The following is a 21,100-nucleotide window of genomic DNA, read 5'->3' as shown; positions in this document are numbered from 1 at the left end:
CCAAAAATGTAAAAAATCAGCAAGGTATCTCTGGCCAAGTGGAAGGTAGGCACGCTCCAACGTCAAATGTTGTCACTGTATCTGATCGTGTTCAGCTCTGATGGGAGATCATCCCCTGCATGATGTTGAGAGCATGAGGCTGTAATATCTCTTGCAATTAACAGCTACCATCTCAAACACATGTAGCTGTGATGTCTCTCTCAAAAACACCAAAGGTTACTCCTTAACAATCTCTAGATAATAATGTGTCCTGAACAAACAAGTATCGCTAGCTAAGCAGAGGCAAGGTACACTCCAACATGTGACGAGAGGCAGACTAATTCGAACGGAGGCTGGCGCATGAGTGAGGATGGCTCTGCCCTGCTCCCTACTCCCGAGGTCCCACCTCCCCTTCTCCTTGGCCCGCAACCTCTGTCTTTGATTTGCGCAAATAAATCGGTGCCACAAGCGAACTATAGTTAGTGCAATGAGAGAAGCTGCATAACCAACTGGAATGTTCAAGCAAATTATAGAAAAAAACCTATATATGTCGTATGGTTAAAAGAGTTACTATGGAGTTTAATTTTGTGTCACAATCAGAAAGAACTGTAGACTTGATGGATTTGGATATGTTAGTGGAAGCTTACTACACTACATGGTTTACTATCTGGTTTTGTTTTTATCTGATGAAAAATGTGCTAATGATGTGCTTATAATGAATTCCTTCAATATTGCAGTCAAAAATCTCCCATACAGGGCTTTTTATTTTCTACCAGCCATATTGATCTCTGATTCCATCTCAGGCACATACAATTTATAGACAGAATTTTGCCACCTGCAGGCCTGGAAAGATATCAAAAATCAGAAAGTAGATTTTACTGTGTTCTGACAGGTGTGAAAATCACGGAGGCTTAAGAAGAACAGGGCTCTTTGGCTTGGATCAGTGTGTAGACCACACCTAGCTGTAGAGGGAACTAATATCTTCCCCACGATTTTACAGAAAACAAATTGTTTTACTGTTAAAAAGAGCACAAAATGTGGTAAAAATGGCTGCAATAATCAAACTAATTTAGAAGGCCCAAATCTTTTAGTTATGTCAAGGATTCTAAAGGCACTGTCTATTTATGAATACTAAACTCTTAATGCATATGAAAATCTAGCTAAAAAGTTTATTTTGAAGTTGAACGACGTTCCCAGGTTCTCTAGGGGGCTACACACCAAATGTACTGCACCATTTCTGCATGTGTAATTAAACCTTTGCTTTATTCATTTTTTTTTCAGTTTTCATTTCATTATCTTTAAATAATGACTGTCAAAAACACAAGAAAACCTGGAAGTTGGGCATAAGAATCATGTTGTAGGCTCTTCGTTGAGTGTACATGTGCCACTACATTAGGGCTTCCCAACCTTGGGTATACACACCCCCAGGGGGTGCAAGATAGCATTTCCAGGGAAGTGACAACAAGGAGGGCTTTGTCATGATCTGACAAAATTGAGTGCTGAGAGTTGTCTGATGTTACTGTGGTACAATCTGTTTCTTGCAGTGTGCCATCATTTGTAGACCATTTACTAATTAGTGCTCTTGTTCTGTGATAGGAAAATAAAGCATTGAAGGTGCAACTGTCACCTGTGAATGAGCATCAGGAATGTGTGTTCTCGTGGGATCCTTGGTGCAGATGAAGCATTCCTAAAGGCAAATAACTTTTTTTTTTGTAAGAGAATGGAATTTGGACCTTGCAATGATCTATATAGATGGGTGAGGTCTAATATTGATTTCTGTGCAAGCTCTGATCATGAAACATCACTGACTTCAAGGTTTAATTTTTTTGAAAATTTTCTTCTTTGACTTTTGGCAAGGCCCTTGTGGGGTTTAACAGTGGTGGGGTGAGTGGGTGCAAGGCAGACTGAATTGGATGCAACAGCTGCTGCTTACACTCCGCCCATTTCTCCTGCTGCCAGCACAGCAATTTTAACTGTGTGGCTCATCTGTTTTTGAACTGCAGTGTAGGTGTTATCTCTTTGGGGGGGTTTGGTTGGGGTGGAAGCTTGCTGATGGTGTTTCATTGTTTAGTGGCGCGAAAGTAGCATGTTGCTTCACGGGGGTCTCCAATACCCCACAACCCTCAATTGTTGCCCTTGTGTCATTTCCTCGTGACACTTGATGCCTTGCAGGATACCCCATCTCCCAGATCATCAATTGAGTATCTAAGCTTAACACGGAACACATTTACAAGATTGAGATGTATAAAGATAAATTACTCAATTTATATCTAAATTTTATGCACCAAGATAAAAGCTTATTTTTTCCAATTTGTTCACCTGCAGTATGTGGTTCAATTTGTGAATCAAAAATTAGAATTTTGACTTCTTCATCTTCAAATGTGATATTACTTTTGTAAAAGGTGCAAACATAAACCAAACATTTTCTATGAGTGTGGGGTATGGAAAAGGTTGGTGGGATCAACTGCAGTACATTTTTCACCTGTTACAAGTTTGCAGGTTGCAACTTCAACATAGGTAAATTTGCACATTGTCTAGAAATAAGCCACTGAATAAACTGCAAAAACTTGGTAATGCCAGCAAGAAGAAAACAAAGTCTGGATGGGTTGGGTGTGGGTGATTTCTCCCTAGTGTAACAAGGGTGGATTCTATTGGTGTAGGGGAATTTTAGCTTGGGGTATATGAAAGATGTGAACATCATGGACTACCCAATTTATCTAAACATCTAGATATCTTACAGTGGTCATAAACCATGAGGCCATTCAACTCATGCACAATTGTAGACATTGATCAGGATCAGGTCAAATCCCAATTTCCTTCTACAGTAATCCCTCGCTACTTCGCGGTTCACTTTTCGCGGATTTTATATGTAAGCATATCTAAATATATAACGCGGATTTTTCGCTGCTTCGCGAGTTTCTGCGGACAATGGGTCTTTTTACTTCTGGTATTTGCTTCCTCAGTTGGTTTGCCCAGTTGATTTCATACAAGAGATGCTATTGGCGGATGGCTGAAAAGCTACCCAATCAGAGCACGCAGTTAAGTTCCTGTGTGCTGCTGACTGGCTCAGCGACGGAGTTCTGCATTAACCAGGAAGTCTCATCTCACTCATTCAGCATTAACGTGCTCTTGCTACTGCATTCAGGGGATTATCACCTTCATCATCATCATTTTTACTGCGCAGCATATTCATCACCATCACCACGTCATATATAGCTACGTGTACTTCGCTATACAGTAAGTGTAAACTTATCTACCGATTTCATATTGCTTAGCAGTTGTCCCTGTTATTAATAGAGTAAAGGGTGGGTTGTAAACAATACAGGGAGGGTTTAAAAACGTCCAAATACACGTTAAATAATTAAATAAATATGGTGTCCCTACTTCGCAGAAATTCAGTTATCGCGGTTGGCCTTGGAACCTATCTCCCGCGATAAGTGAGGGATTACTGTACTTATCAGACAAGCACAAAAACAAAAAGATAAAAAATCATCATGAACGATATACAACTTCTGTTGCAACTGAAACATATAATCATGAACGATATACAACTTCTGTTGCAACTGAAACATACACTATCCATTCATTTATAGGATGTACTTTTCCAATGGGAGGCAGACCTGTTTTTACAGGTAACTCATGAATTGTCACATTTCTAAAATCTATATATTTGGAATACAACTGAGTCAGCAAAAGTTATCTGGCCTTAGACCTGCATTAATTATACTTCTTCAACCTGCACCATTCATACACTTCTATGTACAGTGACAAATTAGTTGTTCCAGCAAGCTGTCAGCTGAATAAACAAGCAACATATTTTATTCAATGGATGTTTTTCATCTAATAAATTGCTTACTAAATTTACACCTACTGTAAAGACAAAATTTGACCCCTAGTGACTAATAATATTCATAGACCAGGACTTGTCATTTGACTTATTGTGATGAATAGATTCAGACATTAAAATACTAATATAACAAAAACAATAACAAAAAAATCTAAAACAGGTAAAGCACTTGGCAACTGTAATTGACACAACTTCACTTATTACTAGAACATTAATCCAAAAGACAAATTGGCGATGTCTGACCCACAAAACAAACTGAACTCTTACATTGTTATGTATTAGATAGATAGATAGATAGATAGATAGATAGATAGATAGATAGATAGATAGATAGATAGATAGATAGATAGATAGATAGATAGAGAAGTCATTTGTTTAGTTATTACTTAGCATAATTGTTATTCTATCTAATGCATACTATTGTACTCATTTTTACTGATATTTATAAAGTCATATTATTGGTAATGTCTTTTACATTTCACTTAAATGCAGAGTCTTCGAGTTCAGCAACTAAGCATTTCACTGCATATTGTACTGTATGCATATTTTTGTATATGACAAACACAATTGGACTTGACTAAACAAACACATTCTTTTCACCTAGATGGCACAAAGGAGCAGTCAACAAGACCAGTAAAACACAGTATAAAAACAGTTTTGAACTCAAATCGGTCTTCCACGTTTAAATTGTAGTGTGCAACTCCAGCCACCAAATTACAAAAAAATCGACATGAACGTGCCAAATAAACCAAATCCCATCAAAGTTAAAAGCATTCCCCATGGACACCAAATCCATGTTTTTCAATAGCCTCACTGACTTTACAATAAGGTGAAAATATAAAATTTCACTTCCAATTAAAATGAAAGGAAACTGCCAAGAATTGTGGGAAACTTATACAAACTACTGAGTCATGTAGTTAAAAAAGCTACTCTTAACTGTGGGTGAAATGATCAACTATACGTTCATCCACCCATTTTATAACCTATATTGGTAGCAGAAAGTGCAAAGTAAGAACCTACAATAGACAAGGTGTTTCACATTCACACAGAAGTCAATTATAGATCACTTTATAAGGCAAGCAAGTCTGTAATATAGTGAAATATTATTTAATACATTTATGATGTTTTCAAACAACAGTAAAAGGTTACACGTATACAGGACTGACAGAATTTCAACAATAGCTAACATATTGTGATCAAGGATAAAAGGAAAACCAAAAGAAACTAATGGACTGGATGTTTTGATATGATAAAAAGTACCGCCCAAAACATCGCAGATAAGTAATTTCTGGAGTCTCCCGAAAGAGGTTTGAAAAAAACTGACCAAGTAGGCTGACACGGATTAGCATCTTGCGCGGAAAGCCAACCGTAGCCTTACCCATAACAGGACCCTAATAAAGGGAACAGCAACTACTAACGGTGACGTCAAAATCCACTGACAATGCTACCTTATTTACATTGCAAATGTCTCCGAATGTAAGATATGGAGCACTGGACGGCGTCCCCACATCAAATAAAATAAAATCTGGGTCTTTTTTTTTTTTTTTTTTGGATTATCAGATTCTGAACCTCCGCTCCCGCGCCTTATACTGCAGCCTACAAAAAGAACAAAGCTCGGGTTTATTACCGCAATAAAAGTGCTTAGTTGAAAACCAATAGTACGAAAATCAAAAATACTTAATTAGCAGATTCACCTAAATAAAGTAAATAAATAAAATGTACATTCCATAGCCGTTTTTCATCAAGTTGCTTCACACTGCGGGCCATGTCAAAGCACGTTCGGAAGAAAAGAAAAAAGTATGCTGCCCCTTTAAGGAACAGACAACCCTGGCAAGCCATGTGCTCGGATAGAAACAAAGCAACAACAAAGGAAATGGCACAAAGACGAGCTTCCTTCCACAAATTAAACATTATTTCAGCACAATCGTGTCAGTGCCCAACACCAGCACGTCTGCCTTGGTTTAATGAGTGAGACGTGATAATAAACGTAATGAGAATAATAAAAGAAAGGACTTAACCTCACAACGTGTGAACGACTGTATGGCCCCCACAATGCCAATATATTTAATACTTATGGAAATAAAATGGGCACCGTTACAAAACAAACTGCAAATACTGATCTAGTTCTCTATTGAGCTGTATAATATGAAGTGTCGGACCACCTAGTCAGGTAGGTACACGCGAGGCCCGAAAGTGTGCATCCAGGGACAATGCATGTTAGGTTCACGTACATTGCAAGTTGCGATCAAGAGCAAACAAACAGTAAAGCTGTGCAGCAAATTAAGGTTGTGCACGACCGACACACAAACTACGGCTTGACTTATCTTTACTAGATGTAAAAGATTCAAAACTCACCTTAATCGGAAATAATAGATGAAGACCACTTGATGTACAGATGAAGTCCTCAAGACTCGGATTTGTATCTTAACAGTCTTCTGCTTTTTGCCATGCAAATGGAACTGAAGTTTCGACTCGCGCCAGGCGAGTACAAGAGCTTTGTCCAACTAGCAAATTATGCACGCTGGACAGTCTTTAGCTTGTGAAGCGCTGGAAGCACAGTAGAGGGGAAGAGCCAGCGCCCGCGGACCTTCCTGCTTCTTTGTTTTTGACACTTTTCCGATTTTTGTCGCTGTCACGCAACGTGCTCGACGCTTCCCGTGCAAGTTGGTTCAAGCAACACAAAAATAAGTCGAGTTTCGATTTTGTTAGTCACTATCTGTTTAAGAATTGGTCGCCACTCGAATTAAACAACGTTTAACAATTCCTTCCATTTCAATCCGCGTGCGCCTTGTCTCCGTCGCAGCTAGGAGAATGCGCGAGGAAGCGCGTGCGCGTCGTAGCCCCGCCCTCCACACGCGTCTTCCGCACAGAGGGAAGCAATACTAATAACACATTACACACTAAAAGCTGCGGCACGCCTACAAGTACAGTTTTACTTAACACCCGCGATTAACAGTTTGGAACAATACGGGAGACGCCAACCGATCCGAAGCGATTCCCAGAATTAAACTGTAATTACAGTTCAGAACCAAAACGCGATAACTCGTACTGTGGTAAAACTGATTAACAGTTGTACTCTACCGGGGAAGCTTTAAAACATTCAAAACTGGAATAGGAACTGCTCTGCTTTTAGAAAAGTAGTGATCACCGACTATTACTAGAACACCTAAATGACATCGCATGCATCAGACACATACTGTATTTTTGAGGGACAAGGCAAAACACTTTTTCACAAAACATTTATAGTCGTCAATTATAGTTTGTTATCTCTCTATAATTCAATATCAATATTTTATTTTAATGATCATTTAATTTGAATAATTTCTAATATCAAAATTAACGTTTAAAGCAAAATAGTTATGTTATTTGATAATAAGGTCAGAATATATCTGGAACTGAACACAGTGATAAGTCATAGCAGCAGGTAGCAGCATTTGATGCCACTAGGTAAAAAGGTTAAAAAAAAAAAAAAACTACTACTACTACTACATCTGGACATGACTTTCTCTTGGTATTGAAATTATTTCAAGAAAGACGGATCCGTGATTTACTGTGGCCTAATGCAGAGACTTGGCGATTACAATGCATGGAAGCCTAAAAGGAGTGCTTCTTCTTAATGGTAATAAATATGCAACAGTATTTGTTGCTCATTCTATACATTTGAACGAATCCTACTGAAAATATTCTAAAAAATAATAATATAAAAAAACTACAATGGGCACTATTTATATGTGGGGACCTGAAAGTTGTGTGCATTTTACTGGATCAGCAATGGGGCATGCAAAATTCCAATATTTTCTCTGTAAGCAAGACATCAGACCCAAGAATTTACATTTGGTTCAGAAGGAATGGCCAGCTACAAAAGGGCAACAGCTTGTTGCCAAACACATAACCAGACCTAGCTTAGTGGATCGAGATAAATTGCTGCTACCACCAGTTCATAGTAAGCTTGGTTTAATGAATTTATGTATTATGTATTTTTGCCCAAAGTTTATGGCTTTATCTATGGCTAAATTAAAAGATGGCATTTTTGTAGTATTTGATATTAGAATACTGATTTACGATGTAGAATTTGATGGTACAAGAATTTACCAGGAACAAGAGGCTTGGGCATCATTCAAAGAAGTAACTTCTAAGTTTTTAGGTAACAAAGATTCAAATAATAAAGAAATTATTAAAAAAATATTAAGTTTAAGGAATTGGGTTTCAAGGTGAGTTTTTCAAAGTTCACTTTTGGATGTACATTTGGAATTTTCCCCTGAAAATCTTGGGGCTGTGAGTGAAGAGCAAGGCAAAGATTCCACAAGGATATTAAGGATATGAAAAACAAGGTGCCAGGGATTTTGGGATGTCAGTATGATGGCTGACTACTGTTGCATGATCCATAGGAAAGACCCAGAAAAAGTGTACAAACGATGGGCCACCAAATTAAGTTTTGGATAAAAAAAGGTGACAAAAACTATAGAAGTTATATGTAAATCAATGAATGGGAACGTTTTTTCTATACATATATATGTTTAAAATATTAAACTGATACATATTTTCATGACTGCGGTGGGTTGGCACCCTGCCTGGGATTGGTTCTTGCCTTGTGCCCTGTGTTGGCTGGGATTGGCTCCACCAAATCCGTTACCGTGTTCGGATTCATCGGGTTGGAAAATGGATGGATGGATATTTTCATGTTGATTCAGAACAGCATTGTGCACATGAATAAATTTTGTAATTTGTTAAGTTTTAATTAAACTTCTTTTCAATTCAATGTGACATGATGGAAGCATTCAAACTATATTTTGTGTATTCACAAATGTGAATAAGAATATTCAGAATTAAAGTGTCTTTTCATGAGTTTAATTTTGCAGACCTGTATGGATTTTCTGAACCTGTCTTTTCTAATGGAGAACAGGAATGGAGAACCAATCCATAGCAGGGCACACTCAACAGACAGTCCTACACTCACATTTACTGTGCCAGGTTGCAGTCACTATTAACATTCACAGGATGCAAGAGTACACTGTAATATCCAGAAAAAAGAAACTCTGACAAAGTGGCAGTGACCATTTCTCCACTTCCCTGAAGAACTTGCATCTAACCAGCTTTCCAGCTGAGGCTAACCTCTGTCATTAATTAAATTGTGTATAATGTATAATAATGTGTCTTCTTCCTGTTCTCAGTTGCTGAAATTAGAAATGGACAATAATGTGCTTTAGTTTAGTAGCAATTTAAGACAGCTATTAGCTACTGCCTTATCTTTATGGTACACATGACTCAGTTTTTGTTTTGTGTAACACAACCTTGAGTTCAAATCCTAATTCTAACATGTCTGTGTGGATTTTCCTCCAACATCCCAAAGTCATGTAACTTAACTAGCAACTGTAAATTGGCTCAGTGTATGGATTTGTGATGTCTATCCAATGTCTTTCTGTGTTGGATGCCACCTTGTGCTCAGTGCTGTCAGGGTGTGAAACTTCTCCTTCCTTCTATATTTTAGTCCCTTTACTTTTTATTCTTGCACTATTTTGCCCTCCTATTGTAGGATATCAGTATCGAGTAGAGGAGGGTGCCAATATAATGCAAGATTCAATGAAGTCAGTAGAAACTTTACACTGGCGAGTGTATCTGTCTATCTTGACTTGGACCTCACATTAGATGCACAGCATACCAAAGTTTTCCATAGGGAGCGGTTCATTGTTTCATGATGCAGACTGAGGAGCAGGATGTGCCACATGAAGTCTGTATTAAGTCAAATGTCTGGAAATGGCCATTTACCCTGCATTTCAGAGAGTTCTAGGGAAGGAAAAAATGCTTTTCGTAAAGCTAGAATTTCCTGTTGTTACAGGACTTCTAGTAGCAACAATAACAAAAATCTCTGGTCCAACATTAAAAAGGGAGGCATAGTTGATTTTCATTCTATTTAGTGCCAAGTTTCTGCTCCGTAAGCCATATTCAGGTGATATGGTTCAGTGGAAGAACAACAAAAACATAGCTACAGAAAGAGCCAATAGCAAGACATTGTTGCCTTTTAATATTGCTTTGTTCAGACTCTGTTTACATCTATTATTGTATATGATTTTCTCCAACTAGAAAAGGATATTGTAATGGGCGGCCGGGATGCTTACCCGGCCAGGACGATGGAAGACAGCCCTCCTGGTTTGCTACATGGAGCAGGGAAGCTCAACCCTGCTATGGCTCATGGACACCACCAGGTGGCGTGTGGAGAACGGCTGTGCCCTCCTGTGCAGGGCTGCCATCTCACCCGGAAGTGCAGCCGGAAGCTGACCATGGAACAGCTGGAGCACTTCCAGGTCCTCTAGAAAAGGAGACAGCTGCCACAACTCAGCGAGCCAGAGTCGGGTGGCAGTGGACAGAGCTTGAAGGAGTGGAGCCAGCTAGGAAAGAGGAAGAAGGGACTGAGTACTGTGATGATTGGTGCACTGTGTATACTGTTGCAGAAAGGAAAATAAAGGAGTGTTGTGCGACAAAGATGTGGTGTCTGTCTGTGGTCCGGGCTTCTGTTACAATATTTACACTTGAAAAAGGTGTTAAGTATAGATGCAAACTAAACTGGTGTGTGCATATTATCTTATACTAGGGGGCTCCGCCCCCTGCTCGCTTCGCTCGCCAACCCCTGGTCTTGGGTAACCCGAAATAGATTTGAAAGAGATTATTGTCTGTCTTGGTAATTGTTACATATGTATCATGTTCACCATCACGACATCTGTAGGTCTATGTAATATATGTAAATGACAATAGCAGTGTAATTGTTATGTTATTTAAGGAGAGAATGTCTTTGAGTTTGCGCAGATCTATGTATGAGATATATTGGAGTGTAAAGGTGTAGATGACATACAAAGGATATCTTCATACACCACATTTGTAGTAAAGATGGCGTGTTGTCCTTGAATGAGTTTTCCTTGGTATGGAGTTATTATAATCTTGACGTTAACGTCACATGCATGCCGAACTCTTGAGGCGGCTATATAAAGTTGTCCATGTCTAAATACAGGCTCAGAGAGGTAAAGGTCGACTCTGTCCATGGTCTGTCCTTGGGATTTGTTGATTAGGTATACGCTGTTTACTGTTAGTAATATGGATAATTGCACTTACTGTTAAAATTACCTATTTCCGTTAGTTGAACTCTTTCGTTTCTGAGCCGTGGCTCCTTCTCTTGCGGTGCATAGGCGCATGCGCCTTCCATACTATCTCGTGTTTGACTATGCTGTGTTTCGTGGACGTTTGGGGACTCCGAACTTTCTCTGGTTTGACTGTGGGGCGGGACGCCGAAGCCTCTTCTGTTTGTGTTTTCTGTGAGTACTTATAGTATTGTATTACTGTAATGAGATTCACATATGATGTGGAGTCCGGATCTTTGGGGCTTCTGTACTATCTCGGGTTTTTGCTTGCAGTGCTTTCGAAGCGCGTTGTAGGCGCCTGCACCTTCCGTACTATGTCGGGTTTGACTATGCTGTGTAGTGTGGACATGTAGGGTTCTGTACTCTCTTGAGAGGGCTACATATAGTAGTCCATGTGTAAACTCTGTGTTATTTGAGAACCACGCTGTAGGCGCCTGCGTTCGTTGTTTTTATCCAGGCGGGCTCGTTTTTGTATCTCCGCCAGTCGAGCTCTTTCTTTTTGGAGCCATGCCTGCTTTGCTTGCGGCATTTCAGACGCGCGTTGTAGGTGCCTACGTTCATTGATTCTATCCAGGCGGGCTCGTGGTTTACCATTCTGGGTTAGCCTGTGTTTTCTGTGGTTGTACTGTTAATATTGTATTACTGTAATGTGCTTAATATTGTATTACTGTAATGTGATTCACATATGTTGTGGAGTCTGGATCTGTGGGGTTTCTGTACTATCTCGTGTTTATGTTTGCGGTGTGTTAGAAGCGCGTGGACCATGCTGTGTAGTGTGAACGTTTAATTCAGAAGCGCGTTGTAGGCGCCTGCGCATTTCATACTTTCTCGCGCCTTCCGTACTATCTTTGTTGACCTTTGGGGCCTCCGTAGCCTCTTCCATTTGACTCTGGGGTGCAGCGCAGAATCCTCTTTTTTGTGTGGCCATGTCGTTATTCGTTAGCTATGGATGCGTTGTTGCTTCATTTCTTATTTACGTTAGTTGAGCTCTTTCGTTTTTGAGCCGTGACTCCTTCGTTCGCGATGGATCAGACTTCGCTTGCGGTTTATGAGACGCGTGCTGTAGGCGCCTGCACACTATGTCTCCTGGGTCCATCGCCATGTACCTGCGTCCGTGCCTTCCGGTTTAGTAATATGGATATCAAAAACAGCATATATTGTATGTAGTACCACTTCAAGTGGCATATTGAAATAATTGTTACTGCTAACTACAGATATATAATAATTCAGAAAGAATGCACTACTACCAGGTCAGAAAGTGTTTTAGCATAGGATAAAATTGACAGAGTTTTTTTTTAAATTAATGTCTTTTATCATTACCTGTAAGACAGTATTTCACAATGTGGAGCAGGCAAAGTTGTTCAAAGGGCACACAACATAATTTTTTATTTCACTTTATACAGTTTTTTAGCTGTCTAAAATAATTGCTGAAAAACTGAATATACAAGAATGGATTACAGTAAAAACATGCTCAGATTGTAAGCATCATATTTTGCTCAATACAAAATGTATTCAACTTGTTTCTTCACATCACAAGTACATGAGTGAAGTAAGCATCAACCAAGATTTATACCAAACACACAATTTATCTCAAAAGGCAGAATTCTGATGCTCCACACCTGGGGTATCACTAAAGACACAAGTTAATTTTCATTCCATAAGTTCTGTTTGGGTGTGTTTTAAGGGTAGTTGGGGATATATTTGCCTTTACAGCAGACAAACCAATTTATCTTGTTAATTACTACTGAATTAATCCATTAATTAACAAAATTTCTATATTTTGTGTATCTTAAACCATTTAAATTTAGATCACTGGATAAAAATGGGAAATGCAAAAGTTAACGATAACTGGAAAAGAATATGGTGATACAGTGGTGTGAAAAACTATTTGCCCCCTTCCTGATTTCTTATTCTTTTGCATGTTTGTCACACAAAATGTTTCTGATCATCAAACACATTTAACCATTAGTCAAATATAACACAAGTAAACACAAAATGCAGTTTTTAAATGATGGTGTTTATTATTTAGGGAGAAAAAAAATCCAAACCTACATGGCCCTGTGTGAAAAAGTAATTGCCCCCTTGTTAAAAAATAACCTAACTGTGGTGTATCACACCTGAGTTCAATTTCCGTAGCCACCCCCAGGCCTGATTACTGCCACACCTCTTTCAATCAAGAAATCACTTAAATAGGAGCTGCCTGACACAGAGAAGTAGACCAAAAGCACCTCAAAAGCTAGACATCATGCCAAGATCCAAAGAAATTCAGGAACAAATGAGAACAGCAGTAATTGAGATCTATCAGTCTGGTAAAGGTTATAAAGCCATTTCTAAAGCTTTGAGACTCCAGTGAACCACAGTGAGAGCCATTATCCACAAATGGCAAAAACATGGAACAGTGGTGAACCTTCCCAGGAGTGGCCAGCCAACCAAAATTACCCCAAGAGCGCAGAGACGACTCATCCGAGAGGTCACAAAAGACCCCAGGACAACGTCTAAAGAACTGCAGGCCTCACTTGCCTCAATTAAGGTCAATGTTCACGACTCCACCATAAGAAAGAGACTGGGCAAAAACGGCCTGCATGGCAGATGTCCAAGACGCAAACCACTGTTAAGCAAAAAGAACATTAGGGCTCGTCTCAATTTTGCTAAGAAACATCTCAATGATTGCCAAGACTTTTGGGAAAATACCTTGTGGACTGATGAGACAAAAGTTGAACTTTTTGGAAGGCAAATGTCCCGTTACATCTGGCGTAAAAGGAACACAGCATTTCAGAAAAAGAACATCATACCAACAGTAAAATATGGTGGTGGTAGTGTGATGGTCTGGGGTTGTTTTGCTGCTTCAGGACCTGGAAGGCTTGCTGTGATAGATGGAACCATGAATTCTACTGTCTACCAAAAAATCCTGAAGGAGAATGTCCGGCCATCTGTTCGTCAACTCAAGCTGAAGCGATCTTGGGTGCTGCAACAGGACAATGACCCAAAACACACCAGCAAATCCACCTCTGAATGGCTGAAGAAAAACAAAATGAAGACTTTGGAGTGGCCTAGTCAAAGTCCTGACCTGAATCCAATTGAGATGCTATGGCATGACCTTAAAAAGGCGGTTCATGCTAGAAAACCCTCAAATAAAGCTGAATTACAACAATTGTGCAAAGATGAGTGGGCCAAAATTCCTCCAGAGCGCTGTAAAAGACTCATTGCAAGTTATCGCAAACGCTTGATTGCAGTTATTGCTGCTAAGGGTGGCCCAACCAGTTATTAGGTTCAGGGGGCAATTACTTTTTCACACAGGGCCATGTAGGTTTAGATTTTTTTTTCTCCCTAAATAATAAAAACCACCATTTACAAACTGCATTTTGTGTTTACTTGTGTTATATTTGACTAATGGTTAAATGTGTTTGATGATCAGAAACATTTTGTGTGACAAACATGCAAAAGAATAAGAAATCAGGAAGGGGGCAAATAGTTTTTCACACCACTGTATATTTGAATCAGACACCTGGAATGTACTGTACTGGTAAAAGGATCAGCTGTAAAGAAATAAAAGTGACAAATATAATGAAGATTGTATGAAATCTTCAATTTTCATGGCAATGAACAAAAGCATATATTGCTAAATTTGTTATGAAATATTCACGAATGAAAAGCATGAAACTATCCCATTTCGAATTGTACTTTGAAATAAAACAAACAATACCCAGAAAGCTTCTAAGATTTTTCAACAATAGATTCAAAGACTTTGAAGAATTTCAAAAAAATTACACAAAATGTAATTGCAGCTGGGAATCTGATAGCTTTGGAAGTCATATATCGAATGGCGTACTTAACAGCAAAATAGTGGTTGATGAGACAATGTTAAAACCTGCATTCAAAATAATGTTGCAGGTGAGAAATGGAGATAAGGCAAGTTATTACTTATCTTCCTTCTCAAATAACAATGTTCAATTTACAAATGGTCAAACATACAAAATAAGATATTGCTGTCTGCTGATATTGTAAATTTTGCTAATCTTTTAGTGCTGGTCAGGTGCAAGGTAATTAAAGATACAACTTTTATTGTGCCATCCTATGCCTGGGCATTCAACTGAAAAAGTTTTTTTTTTTTTTTTTTGGATATTTTATTCGAGAAAATAAATTAAATTGACGTTAATATGCAGTACAGAGCAAAACCAAACGTCAGTTCTAAGAAAGCACTTATTTCACTTATTCAAGATGTTGCCAAGATGCAAAAATCAATACGTTGAAAACACAGAGAAGCCCTCATCATGAACAACATGCATAAATACAGTATATGTATAAAGTACTTTACGAAGCTGTTAGAATTGTAAATGTTGTGTAAAGCCACTTTCTAAATGTCCGGCTATTTTCTTAGCTTTGTGATGAGATGGTGATCACTCAACTCCTGTTTTATGCTGAAGTACATTGGCCTTCATGTGAAAAAGTCCTTTATTAACTTTTTGAGCTTTCAGGAAGAAAAAATATTTCTTCATTAAACCTTTAGTTCGCAGGACTGTTTACAATGCATGAATGGAAATGGCTATGATTATGAGCATATATTATTGATAGCTTTGTTCATTTAATCTCAATCTGTCCTTGTAAAAGTAGCAAATTACAAAATTCCATTTTCAAGTAAAAGTGAAATCTGTGATTACAAAATTACACCTGTGGTCTTAGTAGTGGTGAATGAGAATCTTTTCCATCTCTTCATGAATAAAGTAATACATCCAGCTAACAAAATTGATAGAGATGCGCGGCATAATATAAAGTTTTATAAGTAATTTTCCTGGACTGGATGATTTTGAATAAGGAACATTTTCATTATCAGAGAGAAACTGAGAGTTTGCTAGATAGACACAAGACAAATAAGACAGACAGAAAGAAGTTTTTGTCTCCTTGGGGAAAATTTGGCATTTTACAGAAGCTGTTAAAAATAAAATAATTATAAACATATATACACACATACAGAGTGGAACCTCGGGCCACGAACATCTCTGAACACGTACAAATCGGGTTACAACCAAAAAGTTTGCCAAACTTTTGCATCTGTTCACGACCACACACTCAGGTGACGAACAAGCCAGTTTCCCTTCCGGTTCGTATGCGCCGATTTCTGCACATGTTCAGTCTCTCCCTGTGCATTCGCTGTGAACTGTTTGTGCTCTATTTCGCTTCCTTCCGGTTTGTACGCGCCGGTGATTTACGCATGTGTTCAGTCTCTCCCTGTACAGTACATTGTTCTCGGTCAGACGTGCATCTCGCAGAATGATTTTGTGATTTAGCGGGTCCACAGCTCACGTCAAGAGGCCAGTTTTAAATAAATAATCGCCTTGCTTGCAGCTTAGCGAGGGAGCGTGGTGATTGAGTGGCTGAAGCAGTTCCAGGGGAATTCGTGGTGTGGGCATTTCTCACCTAAGTGCACAGGTGGGAAACCGTCCACATTCGTAATTGGTCACGGGGCTGCTGGTTGCTACAGCTGCCACGTCCTCTTCATAAATAGAAGCGCGAGGTGGCTAAAGGGAGGAAAAAGAAAAGAAAGGCGGAGGTTGAGGAGTGAGGAAGTAAGCAGGAAACAGTGTGGAAAGAACTGGTGTGAGCGAGCGAGCGCATGCTCGCAGGCAGGCAGCCGGACAGTGAGCCCAAGCAGGGGTGTTTGGCCGACACTCGGTGGGGCAGAAGGAAGCGGTTGCTCCAGCTGAGCGATCAAGGAGCTGGAGTGAGTAGAAGAAGGACGGCTGGCCACGTAAGGCCGAGGAGGCAGCGGGAGTCGTGAGGCTTGGGCGGTGAATTCCCTGACGTGGGTGTCCTGGTCGCCAGGGAAGCCAAGTCTTGGTCTGGAGAGTGCGCAACACGAAGCCAGGGATCGGGAGGCCTCCAGACCAGAAGGAAGGACAGCTGCAGGTAGAGTGTCTCCCCTGTTGTGAAGCCTGGATAAGGAGAAGCAGGGGGGTCACCAGTTAAAGAATGCATCGGGCTTGTTTTTAAAGAGACTGCTTCCAGCATTGTTTTAACCTTGTTGTATTTAATGAAGACTTTTTTCTATTGGATTTTAACCTTCACTTCACTTCTGTTTTTATGGGATTATTTATTGAAGGATTCTGAAAGCACTGCACTTTATTTAATTTGGACTTTGTTTTTGATTGTTGTTTTGTTGATTTTCATAAAAGCACTTGGCACTTTTAGCACCATCCCCTTGCTCCATTGTAGTGCCTCACTGTCGTGCTCATTGGTAACATTACCGACGGTGATGGGTTTAAGGGCTCCCGAAGCGAGATGGGAGCATGCAGCGAACCCACATCGTCACAGACTTTACCTCAAAACTGTAATCTCCTCTCCACCCAGTTCCTCCTCACTTCCTTCATGCCAGAACTCGACTTATGCAAGATTAGTTTTCTTGGTTGTTTGTGGTTAGTTTTTGTATAAATTAAGGATTTTTCAAATGTTCTTTTTTTTTCCCCTGTGCTTAAAACTCATTTAAAAAAAAAAAAAAAAAAAGTGTTTACAGCAAGCAATTCTTAAGGTGGGCGGCATGGTGGCACAGTGGGTAGCGCTGCTGCCTTGCAGTTGGGAGACCTGGGGACCTGGATTCGCTTCCCAGGTCCTTCCTGCATGGAGTTTGCATGTTCTCCCTGTTTCTGCGTGGGTTTCCTCCGGGCGCTCCGGTTTCCTCCCACAGTCCAAAGACATGCAGGTTAGGTGGATTGGCTATTCTAAATTGTTCCTAGTGTGTGCTTGGTGTGTGGGTGTGTTTGTGTGTGTCCAGCGGTGGGTTGGCACCCTGCCCGGGATTGGTTCCTGCCTTGTGCCCTGTGTTGGCTGGGATTGGCTCCAGCAGACCCCTGTGACCCTGTGTTCGGATTCAGCGGGTTGGAAAATGGATGGATGAATGGGTTCTTAAGGCTGTAGCGTGAACTCTGGCAATGTTAGTTTTCTCTGTTCAAGGTTTTTTTCAGTGTTATTCAATGTTTTTACATTTAGTTTACTATTACACTGTGCATTCTATGGTATAATTAACTATTCTTGTGCTTAAAAATCTTTAAAAAAAATATATATTTACATACAGTTCGTACGGTCCAGAACGGATAATTGTATTTACATACAATCCTATGGGGGAAATTACTTCGGGTCACGACCAAATCGGGTTGCGACCAGAGTTTTGGAACGAATTATGGTCGTGACCCAAGGTTCCACTGTATATTATATATTGGGGAAATAAGTATTTGCTCAACAGTCTCTAATTTTTATGGTAGTTTCATTTTAATGGAGAGACAGACAGAATATCAACCAAAAATCCAGAAAAAGCACATGACATAAAAGTTATAAATTGATTTGCGTGTCATTGAGTATTTGATCCCCTACAACCCAGACAGAATTCTGGTTCCCACAGATTGGCAGTGTGCCCATATGACACACAGATTACAATCAGTCAATCAATTACAGATAGTCCTGGTCTCAACTTGTTATGTGTATAAAGCACACTTGGCTACAGAATCAATTTCTTCCATTCCAACCTCACCACCACCATGGGCAAGACAAAAGAGCTGTCAAAGGACATCAGGGACAAGATTGTAGACCTGCACAAGGCTGGAATGGGCTACAAGACCATTAGCAAGAAGCTTGGTGAGAAGGCAACAACTGTTGGTGTGATTATTCAGAAACAGAAGAAATATAAAATGACTGTCAACCGCTCTCGGTTTGGGGCTCCATGCAAGATCAAATACTTATTTCCCCCACTGTGTGTGTGTGTATATAGTATATTATATATTCCATCCATCCATTTCCCAACCCGCTGAATCCAAACGCAGGGTCACGGGGGTCTGCTGGAGCCAATCCCAGCCAACATTATATATATATATATATATATATATATATATATATATATATATATATATATATATATATACACACACACAGTAATCCCTCCTCCATCGCGGGGGTTGCGTTCCAGAGCCACCCGCGAAATAAGAAAATCCACGAAGTAGAAACCATATGTTTATATGGTTATTTTTATATTGTCATGCTTGGGTCACAGATTTGCGCAGAAACACAGGAGGTTGTAGAGAGACAGGAACGTTATTCAAACACTGAAAACAAACATTTGTCTCTTTTTCAAAAGTTTAAACTGTGCTCCATGACAAGACAGAGATGACAGTTCCGTCTCACAATTAAAAGAATGCAAACATATCTTCCTCTTCAAAGGAGTGCGCATCAGGAGCAGATCATGTCACAGAGATAGAGAAAAGCAAACAAATCAATAGGGCTGTTTGGCTTTTAAGTATGCGAAGCACCGGGGCACAAAGCTGTTGAAGGCGGCAGCTCACACCCCCTCCGTCAGGAGCAGAGAGAGAGAGATTGAAAAACAAACTCTGTCTCTCTCTATCAAAAATCAATACGTGCCCTTCGAGCTTTTAAGTATGCGAAGAACCGTGCAGCATGTCGCTTCACGAAGCAGCTGCACAAAAGATAGCAACGTGAAGATAATCTTTCAGAATTTTTAGACGAGTGTCCGTATCGTCTAGGTGTGCGAACAGCCCCCCTGCTCAATCCCCCTACGTCAGGATCAGAGAAAGTCAGCGCAAGAGAGAGAGAAAAGTAAGCTGGGTAGCTTCTCAGCCATCTGCCAATAGCGTCCCTTGTATGAAATCAACTGGGCAAACCAACTGAGGAAGCATGTACCAGAAATTAAAAGACCCATTGTCTGCAGAAATCCGCGAACCAGCAAAAAATCCGCGATATATATTTAAATATGCTTACATATAAAATCCGCGATGGAGTGAAGCCGTAAAAGGTGAAGCGCGATATAGCGAGAGATTACTGTATATTATATATATATATATTATACATACATACACACACACTATATACAGTACTGTGCAAAAGTTTTAGGCAGGTGTGAAAAAATGCTATAAACAAAGAATGCTTTCAAAAATAGAAGTGTTAATCATTTATTTTCATCAATCAACAAAATGCAGTGAATGAACAAAAGAGAAATCTAAATCAAATCAATATTTGGTGTGACCACCCTTTGCCTTCAAAACAGAATCAATTCTTCTAAGTACACTTGCACACAGTTTTTGAAGGAACTCGGCTGGTAGGTTGTTCCAAACATCTTGGAGAACTAACCACAGATCTTCTGTGGATGTAGGCTTCCTCACATCCTTCTGTCTCTTCATGTAATCCCAGACAAACTTGATGATGTTGAGATCAGGGCTCTGTGAGGGCCATATCATTACTTCCAGGACTTCTTGTTCTTCTTTATGCTGAAGATAGTTCTTAATGACTTTGGCTGTACGTATGGGGTCGTTGTCCTGCTGCAGAATAAATTTGGGGCCAATCATACGCCTCCCTGATGGTATTGCATGATGGATAAGTATCTGCCTGTATTTCTCAGCATTGAGAACACCATTAATCCTGACCAAATCTCCAACTCCATTTGCAGAAATGCAGCCCCAAACATTCAAGGAACCTCCACCATGCTTCACTGTTGCCTGCAGACACTCATTATTGTACCGCTCTCCAGCCCTTTGATGAACAAACTGCCTTCTGCTACAGCCAAATATTTAAAATTTTGACTCATCAGTCCAGAGCACCTGCTGCCATTTTTCTGCACCCCAGTTCCTATGTTTTCATGCATACTTGAGTTGCTTGGCCTTGTTTCCACGTCGGAGGTATGGCTTTTTGGCTGCAACTCTTCCATGAAGACCACTTCTGGCCAGACTTCTCCGGACAGTAGATGGGTATACCTGGGTCCCACTGGTTTCTGCCAGTTCTGAGCTGATGGCACTGCTGCACATCTTCTGATTTTGAAGGGTAATAAGCTTGATGTGTCTTTCATCTGCTGCACTAAGTTTCCTTGGCCGACCACTGCATCTACGATCCTCAACATTGCCAGTTTCTTTGTGCTTCTTCAAAAGAGCTTGAACAGCACATCTTGAAACCCCAGTCTGCTTTGAAATCTTTGTCTGGGAGAAACCTTGCTGATGCAGTATAACTACCTTGTGTCTTGTTGCTGTGCTCAATCTTGCCATGACATGAAACGGTCTTCCACAACCTCACCTTGGTAGCAGAGTTTGGCTGTTCCTCACCCAGCTTTAAGCCTCCTACACAGCTGTTTCTGCTTCAGTTAATGACTGTGTTTCAA

General features: G+C 40.0%; 1 protein-coding gene across 5 annotated transcripts in view; it reads right to left on the bottom strand.

Moving 5' to 3' along the window:
* Positions 1–21,100, bottom strand: part of rnf44 (ring finger protein 44) — a 191,611-nt gene that overhangs the window by 80,669 nt on the left and 89,842 nt on the right. For 2 of the 5 annotated variants that reach the window (XM_028813724.2, XM_051934176.1), the window contains exon 1: positions 6,182–6,628. The exons of the other annotated variants lie outside the window; for them this stretch is intronic. The gene's annotated coding sequence lies outside the window, so the exon portion shown is untranslated. Of the gene's footprint in view, positions 1–6,181; positions 6,629–21,100 lie in introns of those variants that run through there. 5 annotated transcript variants of the gene reach the window in all.

The sequence above is a fragment of the Erpetoichthys calabaricus genome, chromosome 11 (genome assembly GCF_900747795.2).
Source record: "Erpetoichthys calabaricus chromosome 11, fErpCal1.3, whole genome shotgun sequence".
Classification (NCBI taxonomy): domain Eukaryota; kingdom Metazoa; phylum Chordata; class Cladistia; order Polypteriformes; family Polypteridae; genus Erpetoichthys; species Erpetoichthys calabaricus.
Note: the sequence above shows the minus strand (reverse complement) of the source record. Positions and strands in the feature narration are given on the sequence as shown.